This window comes from Neolamprologus multifasciatus, chromosome 13, assembly GCF_963576455.1.
Source record: "Neolamprologus multifasciatus chromosome 13, fNeoMul1.2, whole genome shotgun sequence".
NCBI lineage: Eukaryota > Metazoa > Chordata > Actinopteri > Cichliformes > Cichlidae > Neolamprologus > Neolamprologus multifasciatus.
In genome coordinates this window covers 20,142,685-20,161,558 of record NC_140451.1, presented here as the reverse complement: position 1 = coordinate 20,161,558, position 18,874 = coordinate 20,142,685, and the positions used below count along the sequence as shown (strand labels likewise).

General features: G+C 44.3%; 1 protein-coding gene and 1 long non-coding RNA gene across 2 annotated transcripts in view; both read left to right on the top strand.

Moving 5' to 3' along the window:
• The window catches only part of lrmda (leucine rich melanocyte differentiation associated), a 217,917-nt gene that overhangs the window by 68,863 nt on the left and 130,180 nt on the right, over positions 1-18,874 (top strand). The gene's annotated exons all lie outside the window — the stretch shown is intronic.
• Positions 805-13,988, top strand: LOC146505472 (uncharacterized). Its single transcript, XR_014877784.1, has 3 exons — positions 805-7,785; positions 12,518-13,065; positions 13,568-13,988. It is a non-coding gene; the product is annotated as an uncharacterized LOC146505472 (long non-coding RNA).

Genomic DNA, 18,874 nt, shown 5'->3' with positions numbered 1-18,874 from the left:
ATGCAACACGTGGAACACGGAGAGTGGAATATGTAAACAAACCGGTTAACGTAACCCCCTCGGTGCACTCTGCATGCTGACTGTTAGCAGAGCTACTGAAATCTCTGAAAACATCTGAGCACCTTTGCAAACATGTTCTATGTTGACAACCTGACCCGACATGTGAAGATTACAGCGCGACATTCGCGGCTAAAACACTGTTAAAAGTGTAGTTGGTGACAGAAAAACGGGGTATTTTAAAACTACACCACCACCATTGCTGCCTGTGATTTGAAATGCATTCTGGGATACCTGGCTGCCCCAACTCTACACAAGCAATCGATTATCTAGGATCGACCTGTTTTGACTTACTTTGCACGGCAACCAATCAAATGTTAGACAAGCTGCATGGGCAGCGTTAACCCCGCCCCCTGCGTTTGATGGGTGAGGTTGACAGATAAAATTATTTCATGATGAGAGCCAGGCGCCAGGACTGCCAAAATGAAATAAATAAATATATCATTAAATAATTAATTAAATGTGTCAATAATTAATTAAAATGTGAAATACATAAATAATTAATTAAATGTGTCAATAAATAATTAATTAAATGTGTCAATAATTAATTAAATGTGTCAATAATTAATTAAAATGTGAAATACATAAATAATTAATTAAATGTGTCAATAATTAATTAATTACATGTGTCATAACTATTTATTTAATTAATTATTTCCCATTTTAATTAATTATTGACACATTTAATTAATTATTTAATGGTGTATTTAATTAATTCATTATGGCAGTCCTGGCGTTCCATACTTTCTAACTCGCATGAATAATTAATTAAAAATAGCTGCTAATGCAGGTTTTTGAGAGGTGCATATAACCTGCTCACATTGCTCCATTGTGAAGCGTGAAGTTATTTGATTTTCAGCTGTATATGCCACCATCCAATTCATCAAAAATTATTCATCTAAAGTTCTTAGATTTTTCATGGTAAACACAAATTAAATTTAATGCAACCTGGGATGAGACTTGTTGTAATTTATTATATGTTCTTGTCCACATCTATTTATATAACTGTTGCTTACATCGCTTGATGAAAAGTCATTATTTTTACTTGCCCCAGTAGGACTTTAATTCATCAGTCAATATACTGAACACAGATGACACTGACTGTAAGCGCCCTCCCCATTTGAATAGAGAATGGCATTGACTGATTGATATTGTAATTCTCACTGTGAAGTAATGTTTTACAGCATATGTATAGACAGATCTGTATGGCCCTCCCTACCGAGTACCTTTCTTCTGTATGGATCTGCCAAGTGCTGAGGACTGGTTAAATGCTGTCAATCATTGATTTCTCTCTCTGACAGTAGAGTGATGGCTGTGGTGATTGAAGGAGTCAGGGTTTTGTCTTTCTCCCTTGTGCTGCACGGATTCAAGCGAGAAATCCTTACACCTTCTAAACCAGCCCATCCGTTCCCTCCTCCTTTTTTTCCCCCCTCTTTACTTCCCCACTCCCCCCTTTCTCTCTCTTTTCTAACAAATGGGCATCAACAGGCCATGAAATAATCAATGCTGATGATCCATCTTGGAGCCTGTCGATATGTTAATGAGCACGCCTCATCGTTATTGCTGCCGGGTCATAAATCACTGCCTCTTACCAGAATGCACAGCAGCTGGTGCAGCAAACCCCAGGCCAGGAATAAAACACTGTCTTTTAACGATTAATGTCCAAACATTCTGCTGCCCTGTGCCTTGATTGTTTTCAGATGCCAAAAAAGTAGGACGGATTGTAAATCAATAAAACAATAAGACAAAGTGTTTTAATAAAAGGAGAGGTTCCGAGTAAATCATTGCAGTGCTCCATTTAGCACTGCTTCCTGGGTAAGGAATAATTGGATACCTGGTACCCAGAAGTCATTTTTAAGGTTATAAATGCCTGTGTCGGCTCGTAGTGAGAAGCAGGCTAGCTTGCAGTCTTACATTTTTCAAATTTTCTTTTCTTTTTTTTTTTAAGGGACCAAAGCGAAGGGGAGGGTATAGAAGCTATTTGTTTGCACTGTAAATCATCATAATGAGATGATGGAAATATATGGTGGGAAAAGAAGTATTATTATTTCCATATGCCCTCATCTTGAAATGTTTTACTTAAGCCAGTATGTTAAATCCTCCTTCTACATATATTATGAGCTCAGTGTCCACTTAGTTTAATCATTCCGTTCTGTTATTCTTTACGTAACTATTGATTTGCGATCTTTTAACAGCCTGTATTTATGCAGTGTATTTCTTAACCTTTGATGTCGGCATGTTTGTCTCACTGCAAACCTCTAAGGTATAAATATAAGTTTAGTTTACAGCTCTTCTCCACGCCAGTCCATGCAAACCAGCTTGTAAATTCAAGTTATGTACAATAACATGCACTGGGCACCTGCAATATTTAGGTTGAGCAATGCATTTCAATAAATAGTGAGTGGGACTTTATTTACTTCAACTGCAGATGGTAACTGGGTTTCATCAGATGCAAGTTTTTATTTCCCGTTCCTTCTTGTTGATCTATGTAATTGGTCATGTCTAAACACCATTTACTCCTGTTTTACATGGTCAAGGTTAAAACATTACTGCGGTAATACTGTTGTAATAGGTAACTCGCACTTGAGGGTGAACACCAGGATAGTTTGCGTCTGACTGTGTATCTCAATATTTTAATAAAGCATCTGCCTGGACACACCTTTTCGCATTAACAGAGTGACAAACCAGCCGCCCGCTGCACTCATAGTGTCACAGTGTTGCCAAAGTAAGCAAACAAACTACAACCATAATGGAACAAAAATAGAGCAATTGTTATGGCATGACATGACAACACAGTGCCATGTGATGCTACAGTAAAAACTTGACATTCATTATATGGTTTTAAACCAAAAACTTTAAATGAAAAAATGCTGTTTGTTTGTACTGATCTTGCCTTTGCTGGTCATTGCTTGTATTTCATATCATCACTGAATAACATGCATGTGCTACATGTGTATATAAGTTAGACTTCTCTTTCTCCTTTGAGGATGATACTTCAAGACAGGAGATAATTGGATTCGTTTATTGCAGTATTATTTAAACAGAAATATGGTTATCAAGTATTCCTTAAATTCATAAAAAAAGAGGTTTGGTAACTAAGCAGCAAGTCCCACAAGAAATCAAGTTTATTTGCTTTCCTCTCTGATTGCAAAATTTTACCAATGCACTCCTTTTCCTTTACAGCTTTTCCAAAAAGTCAGTTGAAGTTAATTCTTTAGTTGCTCTTTATTTGTAAACCCCTTGTCACTTTAAAATGTAATGTAATAGTAATTACATTGCTTTATCTAAAGGAAAATGTAGTTCCTGCAGGCTAAGTCTACTGAAATTACAATGTATGACTCGGGAATAATACCCTTGGTTGTTTTTAATATTGCTATTAACTGTGGTATCAGTCTTGTGACCTTGTGCTCAGTGATTCAGTCAGGCTTGTAGATTGCAGTATAACCTCTGTGTAAGTCTCTGGACCTCTTAGACCTGAACAGTTTTATGTTCTAGCCCTTGGACTTGCTGCAGATGATGAATCATAAAACTGTGGGTTTATAACAATGTTAGCAAGCTCAGTACTATCCCTGCTTTTTCATACACATATCCTTACAATGTCAATATCTGTAGTTAACTGACTTGACAACACCACATATTTCATGAAACCTCGCCATCATAACACGGGGAAGCAGCCATTTGCTTTTTGTTGCTCAGCAACCAGGTAGTTCTTTTCAGTAGTTCTCAGTTTAGATTGAGCTAAGTGAGTAGATGTCATTGTGGTGATGTGAACGCTTGTTACAAACTTTCCAAATGATTGTTACAAATGAGAAAGATGACAGGTGTTGTGTTTTTGTTGTTGTTGGGTTTTTTGTAGCTTATCTTGACATATTTCTGTTGTAATCTAGCACAGAGGGAAGACATGGCCACATTTGTTCACTTTTTTTGTGCCAGACACACTCAATAATACACCAGAACACAACTGTAGTTTAGGATCCTCCCTTTGGTTTACAGAACCGGATACCATGTGCAAGCATTGGACACCCCAATTTATTTGCAGGAACTGAATTTACTTCAGACTCTGACAGCCTGAATTCCTGTGGCCTCCGTGGGGTCTAAATCATGCTTGCGATATAGTGCAGCTCTGCATTTTTTCTCCCTCAGTGCTAAGTATTATAATGATGAATCTGCTACTCTGGCTTATGCCAGCTCTAGGCGGACATAACAGCAGTTGTTTAAGTTTTCCAGAATAAATAGAGAATATTTCAATGGAGACAGATAGCAGAGAGGAGCCTGGGAAATGAAATAGTTTGACTTGTGGAAGTTGCCTTTCTAAATTGTTTTTGTTACTACGATAAGGAACATTAACTCCAGATGTCAAAGAAAGTAAATAATATATCAGTCGGCTGCAATAAATGCCATGTGCTGAAGGGCCAAATGGAAATTTTTATTTGTTATAAATGTCATCTGTCAATATCTGCATTCTTCCATCAATCGTTATCTTCCATATCCACATATATGTAGCAATCCATCCATATCAAACATTATCCATGTTCCCCCTTGATTTTCAGATCACATCTGTGTGTATTGCCATTTCAGAACAGATGGTCCCTGTGCATCTGGTTATTAGTATGAATTTATTGCCTAGATGCGATTTAATTAGACAAGTTAGCCATCTTACATAGGTTAAAAGGAGGAAGGTTGACAGTTGTTTCCTGACAGTGATCGAAATTCAGAGCAGTTCGTTCTTCATATTCAGTGTATATTGCCTAGGCAGTGGTATTTCACTGGTTTTGTAGGAAGATTTACCGCGTGTAGGAGGTGCACAGGGAGGTGCAAAAGGGCACGCTGTAAGTTATTTGTAGAAAAAAGGAGAAATTAAAGTGAGATAGTTTATGGTAGCTATAATTTAAAACTTGTCGATACATTGAGGTAAATTTACATCAGCAAAATCATCGTTTCTTTGCAAAATAGTCTTAATTTCCGTTTTGTTCGTTTTTCTAAAGGCGTGCTCACAAGGAAACTCCAGCTTTATGTTTAAGAGTCTTGAGGACACACTACGTTTCTCGGGTGGAGCTTAACTAGGAATTGGATATAATTTGGTGAATAAAGGTTGTGTTTTAAACTCCAGAATTCACATCCTGGTCATAAGAAAATGTTGCTTTTTTTAAATAAGCAATAATAATGATGTCATGACAGTTTGTATCCAAAAGGTCAAAGGTCAAACTCACTGCGGCATAATAAAACCACTTTTCTGGTCATTATTCAAAGCCTTAAAACAGGAACACAGGGTGAGATTGTGACCATATTTGACATTTGATCAGATACTGAATTGGTGGCACTAATCTTAGGTCGCCACCTTGAAACTGCGGTAATAGTATAGATTATCCGTGCGCTGTGTGCTGTCGGGTTGGAGATGTGTGTGCGATTTAGAATTTGCAGCTTTGGTGCAGAAACATCCAGATCATCCTCCTGGTTCGAGACAGAATGTGAAATTATGTGAAATATACATCATTTTGCAGAATGAGCATTCCCAAAGTTTTTTCATCACTCCTGATTGTGCCACTGTTGACACCCAACAATATACACCCTCATGTCCCATGTGGAAAAATTCCATAGCAGTATCTATGGGGTCAGTGGCCTATTAATTTGCTAAAGCATGTTTTGAGATTGCATATCATTTAGGCTTTATGGTATTAATGAGGATATGGGCTTATTAGGGTTCCTGGGAATAGTTGTTGATGGGAACAATCTGGAAGGAGTGAAAAATGATTTAACACGCTCAGCAGGAGTGCAAGATTGGCTCATTGCAGTGTGCTTATATTAATTCTTATTGTACAGCAAGCCAGCCTGATAGTTTAGCATTGAATTGTGATTTTTTTGCGGCCTTTGTTGTTGTAATATAGTAAACGCTAATTAGGCTCCGCAGCCATAATTATAACCTTTTGCTAGACAACCTAATTTAACTAGTACCACATTAAGAGCATCCAGAAGATGAACACACACATACACATGCTCACACGCCCAAATATACGTGTGATATCACACATCTGTACACAAACATCTCACCTTATAATTAAACTACACTTACTATCAGCCAAGACAAATCCAAGGGCTGCAGGGGGTGGTTTCACCTAATACGTTAATCATTCCTTTGTTCTTGTGAGCTTTTAGAAAATGTGCGCGATCTTAATGGGTGTTTTATTCAGTGCATAGAATCACAAAAGTGTGTTAAAGTGATAAGAAACTACAGGTAGGTGTTGCAAAGGATCATTTTTCCAGTTAGTATACACTTCAATAAAAAAAGGCAGACATGCTCCAGTATAACATATTTATGGCTCAGTCATAGTAGATTAAAAATAGGATGGCAACCTTCTTGTCACTAGAAAAACACTGCGGTTACCCGTTGATTGCTTTGAATTTTTTTTGTATTCGTTTCTGTGACCACTCCTCAACGTCTGGTCAACCAGGCAACCTTTCTCCAAACACTTGTGGTCCAACTGAGGCTGACTGCAATCACTCTCAGACAGACTGGCAAAGGTCTGTTTGCTGTCTGATTTATAAATGCCGACAGACTGCCAACATGTTGAAATCAATCTGCATCGATGAGCAAAAGTCATCTGCGATTTGCATGGTGGTTGACAACTGGTTGAATTCTAGTTTTATTCCTAGATGTAAGAAAGACTGCTGAGTGCCTTTGTTGTTTTGTAACAATTATGTCACTGTTTGTGCAGAAATTTCTGAATTTCTGTTTCTTATCTCTTGTAATCTCTCTTATAAGTTCATGTGAACTTGCACCCAATAATGCAGATGACCCCATTCAATCACAAAATGATGTCACATTGGCTCCGTCTTAATGCTGTTTTTTTGCTGTCTTGATGTATCAAAGTTGCTTTGAAGATAGCGACTGACTGTGGGTGACTGCAGACCATGTCCCTGTATTTGAAGCAACCAATTAAAGACTAAGAGATTCCAAGTTCATTGCACATGGTTGCAATAATTTTCCTCGTGCTCTCGTCTTAAACTACAGTTTTTCCTCAGTGTGACTGTAGCATTAATAAATGTAATGGAAAGCATAATGACGCCTGAAAAAATCAGAAGTTGGAGAATGAAATCGTCGGCACTTAATTATACGTAATTACCAAGGTTATTATAGTTAACTAAAACTTAACTGTTTGTATTGTAATATTCTTTTAATAATTCATACCAGCACAAACAAGTGGATTCAAATCGTCCTTCGAGTTTCCTTTGGAAAGAACAAATTTTACTACTAATTTTCTTTTTTTGACAACTCATATTTGTTTTTTGGGTTTTTTTGATAAGTTAATGAATCCCACATCCACCACAGGCTGTGTGGTGTCTCAATAAGGGATTAAGAAATGTTGAAACACTTAAAGTCTGAAACACATTTTATTCCTGTTGCTATATGTAAGTAATCATCGGCGCTGATGATTTCATTCACCAGTCTGCACTTTAAAAAAAATAAAAAATAATAATGGTGTCTATATGGTAAATGCTTGGTATCAGCAATGACTCGCACTTGCATGAGATGCATGCGAAGGAGCTATTATTTTCAGTTAATGTAATTTCCTCATGCTCATCCTTGTTGCTGTCTCCCATATTATGAGGGATCAGAGTATAGCATTCACATCAGCCTGCAGCCTCGCCTGCCACTCACCCCAGCAAGCTGCCTCCTCGTCAGTGGCATGGCATCCTCCTTTGGCCTGCATGTAAAGCCGGTGGATGCAGGCAGTGTCACGGCTGGGGCGGCAGTCGTGTGGAGGTGAGGAAGGAGGATCCAAAAGCAGACAGTGGCGGAGGTGCAAGTGGGTTTTATTTACAGTGCACAAACAACCAAGGTGTGGGCAGAACTGAACATAAACCTAAACTGGAAAAGCTAATACAAAAGGAGGACATGGAGCGAGGGGCAGAGAGACGCGGAGCAGATACACAAATGAACACAGACGACGCGACGAGAAACACAGGCAGACACCAACTATAAATACACACACCAGGTAATCAGGAAATGGCACACAGGAGGGCAACACAGCTGGGAGGAATCAGGGCTGACGGGACAGGGGAAATGTAAACTAAACATACTCACATCAGACAGAGACCTTCACAATAAAACAGGAAACTCAGACACGAGGAACCAAACAAGACACAGAACTAAACAGACAGCTTCACAAACAGGCGGGGTGACACGATAGACAGACAGAGACACAGACGCAGACTCAAAGGCAGACCGAATATAACACATAGAACTCAAACAGTAATAATCAACAACATCATAATAAACTAGAAAATGATAATAAACTGAAAGCGCTGGGTCACCGACCCAGGACCATGACAGTACCCCCCCCCCCTCAAGGGCTGGCTCCAGACAGCCCAGCAGAAACACAAAAACCGACCAAAACAAAACAGAAAACAACCCGACCAGGGCGGGTGGAGGGGGTCCAGGACGGAGGGACAGAGACCAAAAGGCCCAGATGGCCAAGTGTAGGGGGCCGACAGCGCAGGAGGCCAAAACAGTTCAGTTCCGGAGGCCGACCATGCGAATGGCAGTGGCAGTGGGGCAGGTCCGGAGGCCGGCCACGCAGACGGCGACGGCGGCGAGGAAGCAGTTCTGGGGGCCGACCGTGCGGACGGCGACGAGGAAGCAGTTCTGGGGGCCGGCCACGGTGACAAAGCTGCCGACCGTGCGGACGGTGACGGCGGCGTGAAAGCAAGTCCAGAGGCCGGCCACGGTGACGAAGATGCCCAACATGCGGCCTGGCAGATGACCGACGGTGTTGAGGCGGCAGTTGGGGACCTGAAGGCTGCGTGGCCTTCGCAGCACCAGACGAGACGGAAGCTGAGGCAGAGGCTGGACCAGACGAGACGGAAGCTGAGGCAGAGGCTGGACCAGGCGACGGCGTGGGTGGAGACCCTGACGCTGGACCAGGCGACGGCGTGGGTGGAGACCCTGACGCTGGACCAGGCGACGGCGTGGGTGGAGACCCTGACGCTGGACCAGGCGACGGCGTGGGTGGAGACCCTGACGCTGGACCAGGCGACGGCGTGGGTGGAGACCCTGACGCTGGACCAGGCGACGGCGTGGGTGGAGACCCTGACGCTGGACCAGGCGACGGCGTGGGTGGAGACCCTGACGCTGGACCAGGCGACGGCGTGGGTGGAGACCCTGAAGCTGGACCAGGCGACGGCGTGGGTGGAGACCCTGAAGCTGGACCAGGCGACGGCGTGGGTGGAGACCCTGAAGCTGGACCAGGCGACGGCGTGGGTGGAGACCCTGAAGCTGGACCAGGCGACAGCGTGGGTGGAGACCCTGAAGCTGGACCAGGCGACAGCGTGGGTGGAGCTGAGACCGGACCAGACAAAGGCGAAGGCGGATCTGAGACCGGACCAGACAAAGGCGAAGGCGGAGCTGAGGCAGGACCAGACGAAGGCGGAGCTGGAGCTGGACCAGACGAAGGTGGAGCTGGACCAGGACCAGACGAAGACGAAGGCGGAGCTGGACCAGACGAAGGCGGAGCTGGACCAGGACCAGACGAAGCAGATGAGGCAGAGGCCGGACCAGGCGACGGCGAAGTTGATGGTGGTGAAGCCAGACCAGGCGACGGCGAAGTTGATGGTGGTGAAGCCGGACCAGGCGACGGCGAAGTTGATGGTGGTGAAGCCGGACCAGGCGACGGCGTGGATGATGGTGGTGGAGACTCCGAGGCTGCAGCTGGCGTGGGTGGAGACTCCGAGGCTGCAGCTGGCGGCAGCGTGGAAGCCGGAGACGGAGGCGCTGCAGCAGGCGGCGGCGTGGACGAAACGGTGGATGCGGCTGCTGCTGCAGGCGTGGATGCGGCCGCTGGTGGAGCAGCTGGTGGCTGGACGGGCTCCTCGGGCCCCCCAGCTGGCAAAGCAGGAGGCCGGACGGGCTCCTCGGGCCCCCCAGCTGGCGAAGCAGGAGGCCGGACGGGCTCCTCGGGCCCCCCAGCTGGCGAAGCAGGAGGCCGGACGGGCTCCTCGGGCCCCCCAGCTGGCGAAGCAGGAGGCCGGACGGGCTCCTCGGGCCCCCAGCTGGCGAAGCAGGAGGCCGGACGGGCTCCTCGGGCCCCCCAGCTGGCGAAGCAGGAGGCCGGACGGGCTCCTCGGGCCCCCCAGCTGGCGAAGCAGGAGGCCGGACGGGCTCCTCGGGCCCCCCAGCTGGCGAAGCAGGAGGCCGGACGGGCTCCTCGGGCCCTCCAGCTGGCGAAGCAGGAAGCTGGCTAGGTTCTCCTGAACCTCCAGCTGACGAGTCTTGGGGCTGGACGGGCTCCTCGGGCCCTCCAGCTGACGAGTCTTGGGACTGGACGGGCTCCTCGGGCCCTCCAGCTGACGAGTCTTGGGGCTGGACGGGCTCCTCGGGCCCCCCAGCGAAAACAGTCTCAGAACCAGTGGGCACTGGAGCCCCTGGCACACACAGGACAGAACCAGCAGGTGCGGGGACCTCTGGCAGAGACAGAACAGAACCAGCAGGTGCGGGGACCCCTGGCAGAGACAGAACAGAACCAGCAGGTGCGGGGACCCCTGGCAGGGACAGAACAGAACCAGCAGGTGTGGGGACCCCTGGCAGGGACAGAACAGAACCAGCAGGTGCGGAGACCTCTGGCAGAGACAGAACAGAACCAGCAGGTGCGGGGACCTCTGGCGGGCGCAGAACAGAACCAGCAGGCACACAGGCCTCTGGCAGGGACAGAACAGAACCAGCAGGTGCGGGGACCTCTGGCGGGCGCAGAACAGAACCAGCAGGTGCGGGGACCTCTGGCAGGCGCAGAACAGAACCAGCAGGTGCGGAGACCTCTGGCAGAGACAGAACAGAACCAGCAGGCACACAGGCCTCTGGCGGGCACAGAACAGATCCAGTAGGTGCGGGGACCTCTGGCGGGCACAGAACAGACTGCAGCTGCGCGGAGCACCGACCCTGCTCAGGCAGCGACAGCCGGGTGCAGTCCTCAGCTGGGTTCTTAGCCTCCAGGGGTCCAAAGTCTGCTGGGGGCCGAAACCCAGCCTCTGGGGAGGCCCTGGGGCGAATAACAGTCTCTAGATTAGCCAGTTTCTGAGAAACTAGAGTGGTTTTATTGGGTTTGTCTCTCCGCTTAAAATGGGTGCTAGGAACGGGATTCAAAATGGGTGGCACAGACACAGCCTCCAGTATGGAGGGAGCGGGTGACCGGGCTAATGGAATAGATGCAGGCTGGGCTAATGAACTGGCTAAAGGCTGATGTACTGTTTGAGGTGAGACTGGAGTTGGTAGTGGAGTGGATGAAACCCAGTCAGTTACTGTTTTGGATGTTTTGAAAATGCCAACTTGTGAGAGGTCAGTTACCACGAAGGTAGGTAAGCGCCGTGAACTGTCTCTACTCTCCCCATGAACAGCCCCAGAAAACACAGTCCCAGAAGCACCAGCGTCCTTAAAACTCACCACAGCTGGTCGCACAGGGGTCCCTGAATCCGGCTGTGGGGTGAAGCGCCGGTGGCGCGAATGTTTCCTTCCCACCGCTGACGGCTCCGACAGGCAGGGAAAAACCCCTGGGGGGTCGGGCCGTGAAACCTCCGGTGGGTGAATCTGAGACGGCTGCTTTGTGGCGGTCGTTGTCCGTTGTTGCGGGGCAGAATCTTCCGAAGCTTGCACCGCTTCCCGGGCTTTATGCAGATCAGCGATTAAGTCAGTAAATCCCCGGACCTGGTGGAGATAGGAATTTCCGGCCAGGATAGCCTCAATGGCATTTATCCCCACAACCTTCGCTCGTGCATTGGAGGTGTGGGTTACCCAGTCCACCAGGCGTAGGGCGCGTGTGAGGTCGCTCTCCCCGGACAAAGCTGCTGGATCCATCTTGTGGTCGCGTCGTACTGTCACGGCTGGGGCGGCAGTCGTGTGGAGGTGAGGAAGGAGGATCCAAAAGCAGACAGTGGCGGAGGTGCAAGTGGGTTTTATTTACAGTGCACAAATAACCAAGGTGTGGGCAGAACTGAACATAAACCTAAACTGGAAAAGCTAATACAAAAGGAGGACGTGGAGCGAGGGGCAGAGAGACGCGGAGCAGATACACAAATGAACACAGACGACGCGACGAGAAACACAGGCAGACACCAACTATAAATACACACACCAGGTAATCAGGAAATGGCACACAGGAGGGCAACACAGCTGGGAGGAATCAGGGCTGACGGGACAGGGGAAATGTAAACTGAACATACTCACATCAGACAGAGACCTTCACAATAAAACAGGAAACTCAGACACGAGGACCCAAACAAGACACAGAACTAAACAGACAGCTTCACAAACAGGCGGGGTGACACGATAGACAGACAGAGACACAGACGCAGACTCAAAGGCAGACCGAATATAACACATAGAACTCAAACAGTAATAATCAACAACATCATAATAAACTAGAAAATGATAATAAACTGAAAGCGCTGGGTCACCGACCCAGGACCATGACAGGCAGTGTTCTTTCTTCTCACAGCAGACATACTTCTCAATCATCCACTGACACATATATCAGCAACTGACATGCACTTGGACAGAGTTTAAACAGATGGCAGAGAAAAAATGGTCAGCAGGTTGTCTTCTCACACCAAGGATAACAGTTTGATTTACTCTTTATTCTTTACTCTTATTTATTTTAACATTGCTAATGTATTTTAATGCAGTATATGACCTATTTGAATATATATATATATATTTAAATTGTTAATGTTAATATATTAAATAATAATATTTTATTCCATTTGCAATTAGTTACATTTAACAGTCAAAATAAATAAGTTGGGTAAAATATAACACTCATAACTTGTATAAAACAAAATGCAACAGATAAAAGTGCATGCATATTCAATATAACTGTTGTACAGCCAGCTGTATTTGTGTCCTTTAAGATACTGGGACCACTTCCTGTTCGTTTGTGTTGGGAGCTCCTCAACAGGTCCACAACCAGAATGAGACTTACAGGTGACACAGCTGATATGGTGAAGTACAAGATGTATATGTCTGTGAAGGTTCTCAGTCATCCAGGATATCGTAGTCAAAGGAGCTTGCAAAGAAAAGCGTCTGGACTTCTTTAAGTTACTTGAAGACGTTTCACCTCTCATCCGAGAAGCTTCTTCAGTTCTAAGGTCAAATGGTGGGGAGTCCCAGATTTAAACCTAGTGGGAGTATCCCCCCACAGAGGGACAAAAGGACCCCCTGATGATCCTCTAATCGCCTGAGCCAAGGTGTGAAACTGGGTGTGGGTCCCAATCAGACAGAGTTTCGGGTGAGTTCATTGTGAAACCTGGCCCCACCTTATCATGCGAATTCCTGAGGTCAGATGGCCCAGAATGTGAGTGGGCATTAAGGCGTCTGGGGAGGGAACTGGATTATAGATGGCAGACAGTTGGTGTCGTAAACCACTGCCTCTGTTCAAAGATGGTCGCTCACAGTGGACATAGATGGCTTCTTTCACTCCTCTTTCAATACAATACAAGCTTCTCTGTATACAAGATGTATACAGAGAAGCCAAAAGGCTAATACCTGTCACAGCTTTAGTACAACTATCACTGATATTTGTTGATCATTGGTGATCTGCTCTGACTCATCAGATTCAAAAGTTGGCATTCACTCTCCTTAATCCATGAGAGAGAGAGTTGGGTTGACCTAAGATGTACAAAGTTGTATCCAAATACATTTATTATTTATGTAGGCATCTGGGACTGCTATAGTTGTCTCAGTGCACATTAAGCTTTTGGCTGCGGCCTTGGGGCCTTCTGTAAAACACTTTATCATGTTTTTAGTCCTCATGAATAATTAAAAACTTAAATTACATGCCATGTACAAAATTCATATGCTGGGGGTTGGTGGGAAAAGATACATGAAAATTAATTTTCTTTTCTCTAAGAGTGTGACGGGAAATCAATTAATCTTGATGTATTATTTCATGCAGGGCAGGGTAGCAGCAGCAGAGAGAGTGGCTACAGCTGTTCTCATTGGAGAGGCCATATATTATACTTGGCGGCTCTGACAGCTTCTGAAGGAAAGGGCTGAAGGATATCAGGCAGGTGAAGCAACTGTAAAATATATATAAATATATAAATATATATATGTTTATATATTAAGTAATGCAGACTGTTTCCAGGCAGTTATGAGCTGTTCAGCTTGAGGAAAGCGTTATTGAATTAATTTTTAGGGCCCGTGCTTGTCTTTCAAAAAATCATTTTCACTTACAGCCAACATTAATACCGATGCCCCATTCAAAACATCATGTTTATTCCATTAACTATTCACCTGCTTTTGTCCCTCCATGTGCAGTTTGTTTTCTCGTGTCTCCCCTTCCGTTTTTCGTGGGTAAGGGGGATTGAGATTTACCGCCCGTCAGATAAATGTGTCCAGGTAATATAACACTAGGGATAGAGTGACAGAGCTATTTACTGCCTGCTTTAAAGTTTATAACTTGTCACGGTTTGAAACTTGTGTGTGGCTCCCCAGTTTCTCAGCACAATGTCTGTAAATAGAAAATTATACACATAAATTATTACTCTTTTAATCAAGGGGGTTGGTCGGGGGAAGCAGAGAAACTAGAAAACATTGCTATGGTTGTTAATGGAAGAATAACACAGAGGTTGATTAGATGTTAAGTCGTTTCCACTGCAGTTAAAAACAGTGCGACGTTAGAATTCTTATATTTGAAATCATATTTGAAACTTTTAGAAATATATGAAACTGGGTGATCATAGATTAATGGGAACTTTTCTCACAGAGCCGCTCCATAAGAAGTCGTTCATCTCGCCGACCTAGCTAAAAGATGGATCAGCAGCCTGACAGCAGCTGCTGCTGCTGCTGCAGAGTGACATGTGAAATGTGTCATGTCACTTCCCACTGATGTTTGTGTGGTCAAAAAGGTACTGTCTAACTGCACTACAATAAGAGGTAAAGAGAGCGAGGTTGAGCTTGAAAGAGTAGCCCTTTAGCATAATAGGATGCCTGTTAAATATAGTTTTTAAGGATATTAAAATAAGGTATTTTACCCAAACTGTTAAATCTAAACATGAATTAAAAAGAACTTAATTTGAACGTGTACATTTTAGTCTGTTTGCTCTTGACAGGTTTAGACCGTCTCTTAGTTTAAAGAGTCTTTCATCCATTTTCCTTGGATGAGATGCATATTTCGCCCTGCTATAAATTCCCTTCCATTTATGAACAGATTTTGCTGGTCAACAAGACTGGTAATCAACAATCAGTAAACATCTGTTACTATCTATTAATAACCCAGCATTACAGATTTACTGCTGGCCCAACGGCTGGTGAAAATGTATTTCTGCCTCTGATGAGGGGCAGATTGGAACAGGGAGCCAGTGCCATTTGTAAATGTGAGACAAATTAGAGAGCGGGAGACAACTAAATTAAAAAGCCAAATGACCGAGGCCAGATGGAGCTCAATATAACAAATGGAACAAGTTGTGGAGGTGCCAGTTGTACAGACGCTGAGGGACACTGCAGGGGAATTGATTCAGGAGAGCCATTGGGTGAGCAGATGAAAAGGTTATATTAACACTTACAGGAGGCAGAAAGCGGGCCTGTGTGCCCTCCAGCTTTATGTTACAGTCATTCACACATATGGAAGCTGCTGTCCACATCATCTTTTAAATGGTGCTGAGTGAACATCGGTGTGAGAAATAAACAGTGTTGCACTCAGCGCATCTGACATAGGGCATATTGTCAGCCACCACTGTCAAATGGCACAGCTTTATTCCAACATTGTCTGCCTTTATTTTGATTTGCCGTGGAAGGAGCCGAGTAGTTTTTAAGATTTTCAAATTTTGCCATCATTGCCTAATAGACGTGTCACGCGGCACCCTTTTTGCCCCCAAAATAAAGTGTGTTATTTTAATTTAACGATCACAGAGAGATAGCAAACGTTGCCCCGCTCTGACTGTTTGTCTGCAATATATCAAAACGGCGGCTCTCTAGGTTAAGACACATGAGCGCATTTGTATCTTGTAAATGGCTATGCAATGCTGGGGTGAGGAACGCATTTGTTTGGGTTAAAGACTGCATGTTAATGAAATAGATCACAAACATTGCCATTATGATAATGGATTACAGCACTCCCCTTGTAGCGTAATATTTTATTTATGACCTTTTCTGGATTATGTGCATGAAAAAAGAAGAAAACGCAGGCAATGTTCTGCTATATGGACCCATTCCAAACACAAAACACCCAGTATTTACAGAACGCATTTTTCCCTGTGGCGTGTTAAGATCAGGGAGTTTGAGTGGGAGATTAGCTTTGGGTTAATGAAGTCTGGAGTCTGGAGAGAAATGGTTATTACTCCGTAATGTAGAGTCTTTTAATTTCCAATGTGGCAGTCAGGCCTAATGTGTTATTTTACATTCTGTTTTAGATTGCACAAAGTGGTCACTGCTATTTGTCTTACTCATTTAAATTGCCATTATTCAGATGTATTAGGAGATGATACATTAGGCTGCACTCAGTGCTGCTTGCCTTCCTGGTTACTGAATAATAAAATATTCCTCACCAGGGACAGTAACACAGCAGTAATATTCTCCTGAAAGCCTATTGCAGTCTTTTTTCCTTCCGTGACATACATAAGCTGTTAACACATAATATACCGCCATTTGTTTCTTTAATCTCTGCCTTTTATCTGCCTTTTTCTGCTCTTGAGGCATCATTATGGGAATCTCTGTTCTCATCACTCACTTGAAATCCCTTTTTTTGTTGAGTTTTTTTTTTTCTGTAGGAGATTTCTTTCCTGTGCAGTTACTTACAGTGGTCCTCTTCTCGCCTCTTGCTTCTGATAAAGGAAACAGGAACTGACAGGGGCTATTTGTTATGGGGATGAGACAGGGGTGACACACACTAGATTATAAAATGCAGAGACGTGCAGAGGTCAGATAAACAATTTGCCACCGAACTTGGCTACCCGTGATGCTCTCTGCTTGCCATCTACTTGGTATCAAAAAGTAGGTAGCGAGGAGGGAACCCACGGCTCTGAGCGGAGAAAGGTAGGGAGGATCGTGTGAGTGAGAAAGGTGGGGTGCACAAGAGCACAAAGGAACTACAAGAGAGCCCCCCTGGCTGACGGCAGTCAGGTTTGCATTTTTTTCCTCCCTCTCTGGGTTAATTCACAGGATGAAAAGCTGCTCTGTGTGATGTGTCATATATCAAAGACAGGGCATCAGTAATCTTTGCTCAAGGGCACAGATAACAGACAGATAGACATGTGAATGAGATGAAAAAAAAGCAACTCATCCCTTTCTGCTACCACCACGGAGGAGATAAAACAAGATTTATGACTCATCTCAGACCACATACCGGCTGTGTGGACCATTTTTCACATGCTCCAAAAATTGGTACTGGAAAGCAATCTGCTTGTCAGAGTGTCCATCAGGTGCTTCAGGAGGAAATTGGGTCCTTCGGGCTTTTTGCTCTGCAGTCAGCTATTTTCTTTATAGCAGTTTTGTTTTTAATGGTATCCATAAATATATGTAGGGTTATAAGTACCTTTATCACCCAAGGAGCTTTTCCTCATGATTTGGCTTGCTATGCTCTGCTGGTTGTTTTAGAAATGAAAGCTTTCCTTTGTGGGCACTGCGATCCAAGAGCTCCACAGTGACAAATACGTTGATGGACAGTGCCGGGATGAGGTGACAACTCCCTCGTTGAGATTGATTGACAGAAATTTGCTTTGATAGGCAACCAAATCAGTTTTTGTCTACCCCATTAGCGAGTCACCTAAGATTATCCAGGGCACAATGAGTGGCATGCCAGCTGTAAACAAACATCACAATGATCAGCTGTTCTACATGGGGAGAAGGACTATAACTTTATGTCTAGACCTACATGTTAAGTACATATTGTGAGTATTTTGCATTGGAAGCCAGTCAGCCAAGATATCAAAAATGCCTCGCTGGGTTAAAACCTGCTATTAATGCATGACACAGCACAAGCAAATATACAGAATTACTCAGCAGTTTCAGTGATCATATCCACAAAGCCAGATGGCATCAGATCAAGGAAAGAGGCTTAGATTCTGTCTGAATCTTGTACTTTTCAAGCACTTTTCATTGCATTTACTGAAAAACAAGCAAAAGTACAGTTTTTACCCCTCAGCCGTAAAAGGCTGATGGGGTATTGTCGTCACGCCGCCTGGCTGCTAGATGGGCATCAACCAAGTTTTTTTTTCTTTATTTTTTTGAACGCCCAAGTTTGCAAACTGTACATTTCGTATTTTGTTCATTCATTTTTTTGAATGTATTTTTTAATATTTTTTTGGTACACAGTTAAATATATTAGTTAAATAAATCATTTGCCATATATTATAATGACTCGGAGTAAACTTTTAATATCTGGGGGACTCTTTAAACAGGTGGTAGAAAAATAAAACTGCTACATTCAGCAAATGTGTTGGATAGACTTCTACTGGTTGGCTGTGTGATTTTTCAAGTGCTTTCCGACTGGGTATAGGATATTAGAGTGGCCCTGCTGTGCATGAAGTGTTGATAGTGCAGGGAGCTGCATGACTCTCTCTGTTATGGATCAGGTTGCACTCGGGGAAACATCTGAAGGCTTCGCTGGGCTTTCACAGAGCAGAATCTTTCCAGGGGACAGAAGGATCAGCTTAAAGCAACAGCCTTGTTGACTTTGATATCCTATCTAATACCTGCACTTCCACAAGTTTACACCCATGCAAACAGGCCTGACATTAGAAAATCCTCATTTGTGCAAGCACTGGGATTTGGCCCGCCGCAGGGGTTTGAGGTTTGTGTTTCAGCCTGTCATAGATGAGCGAGGGTTTCCACTAT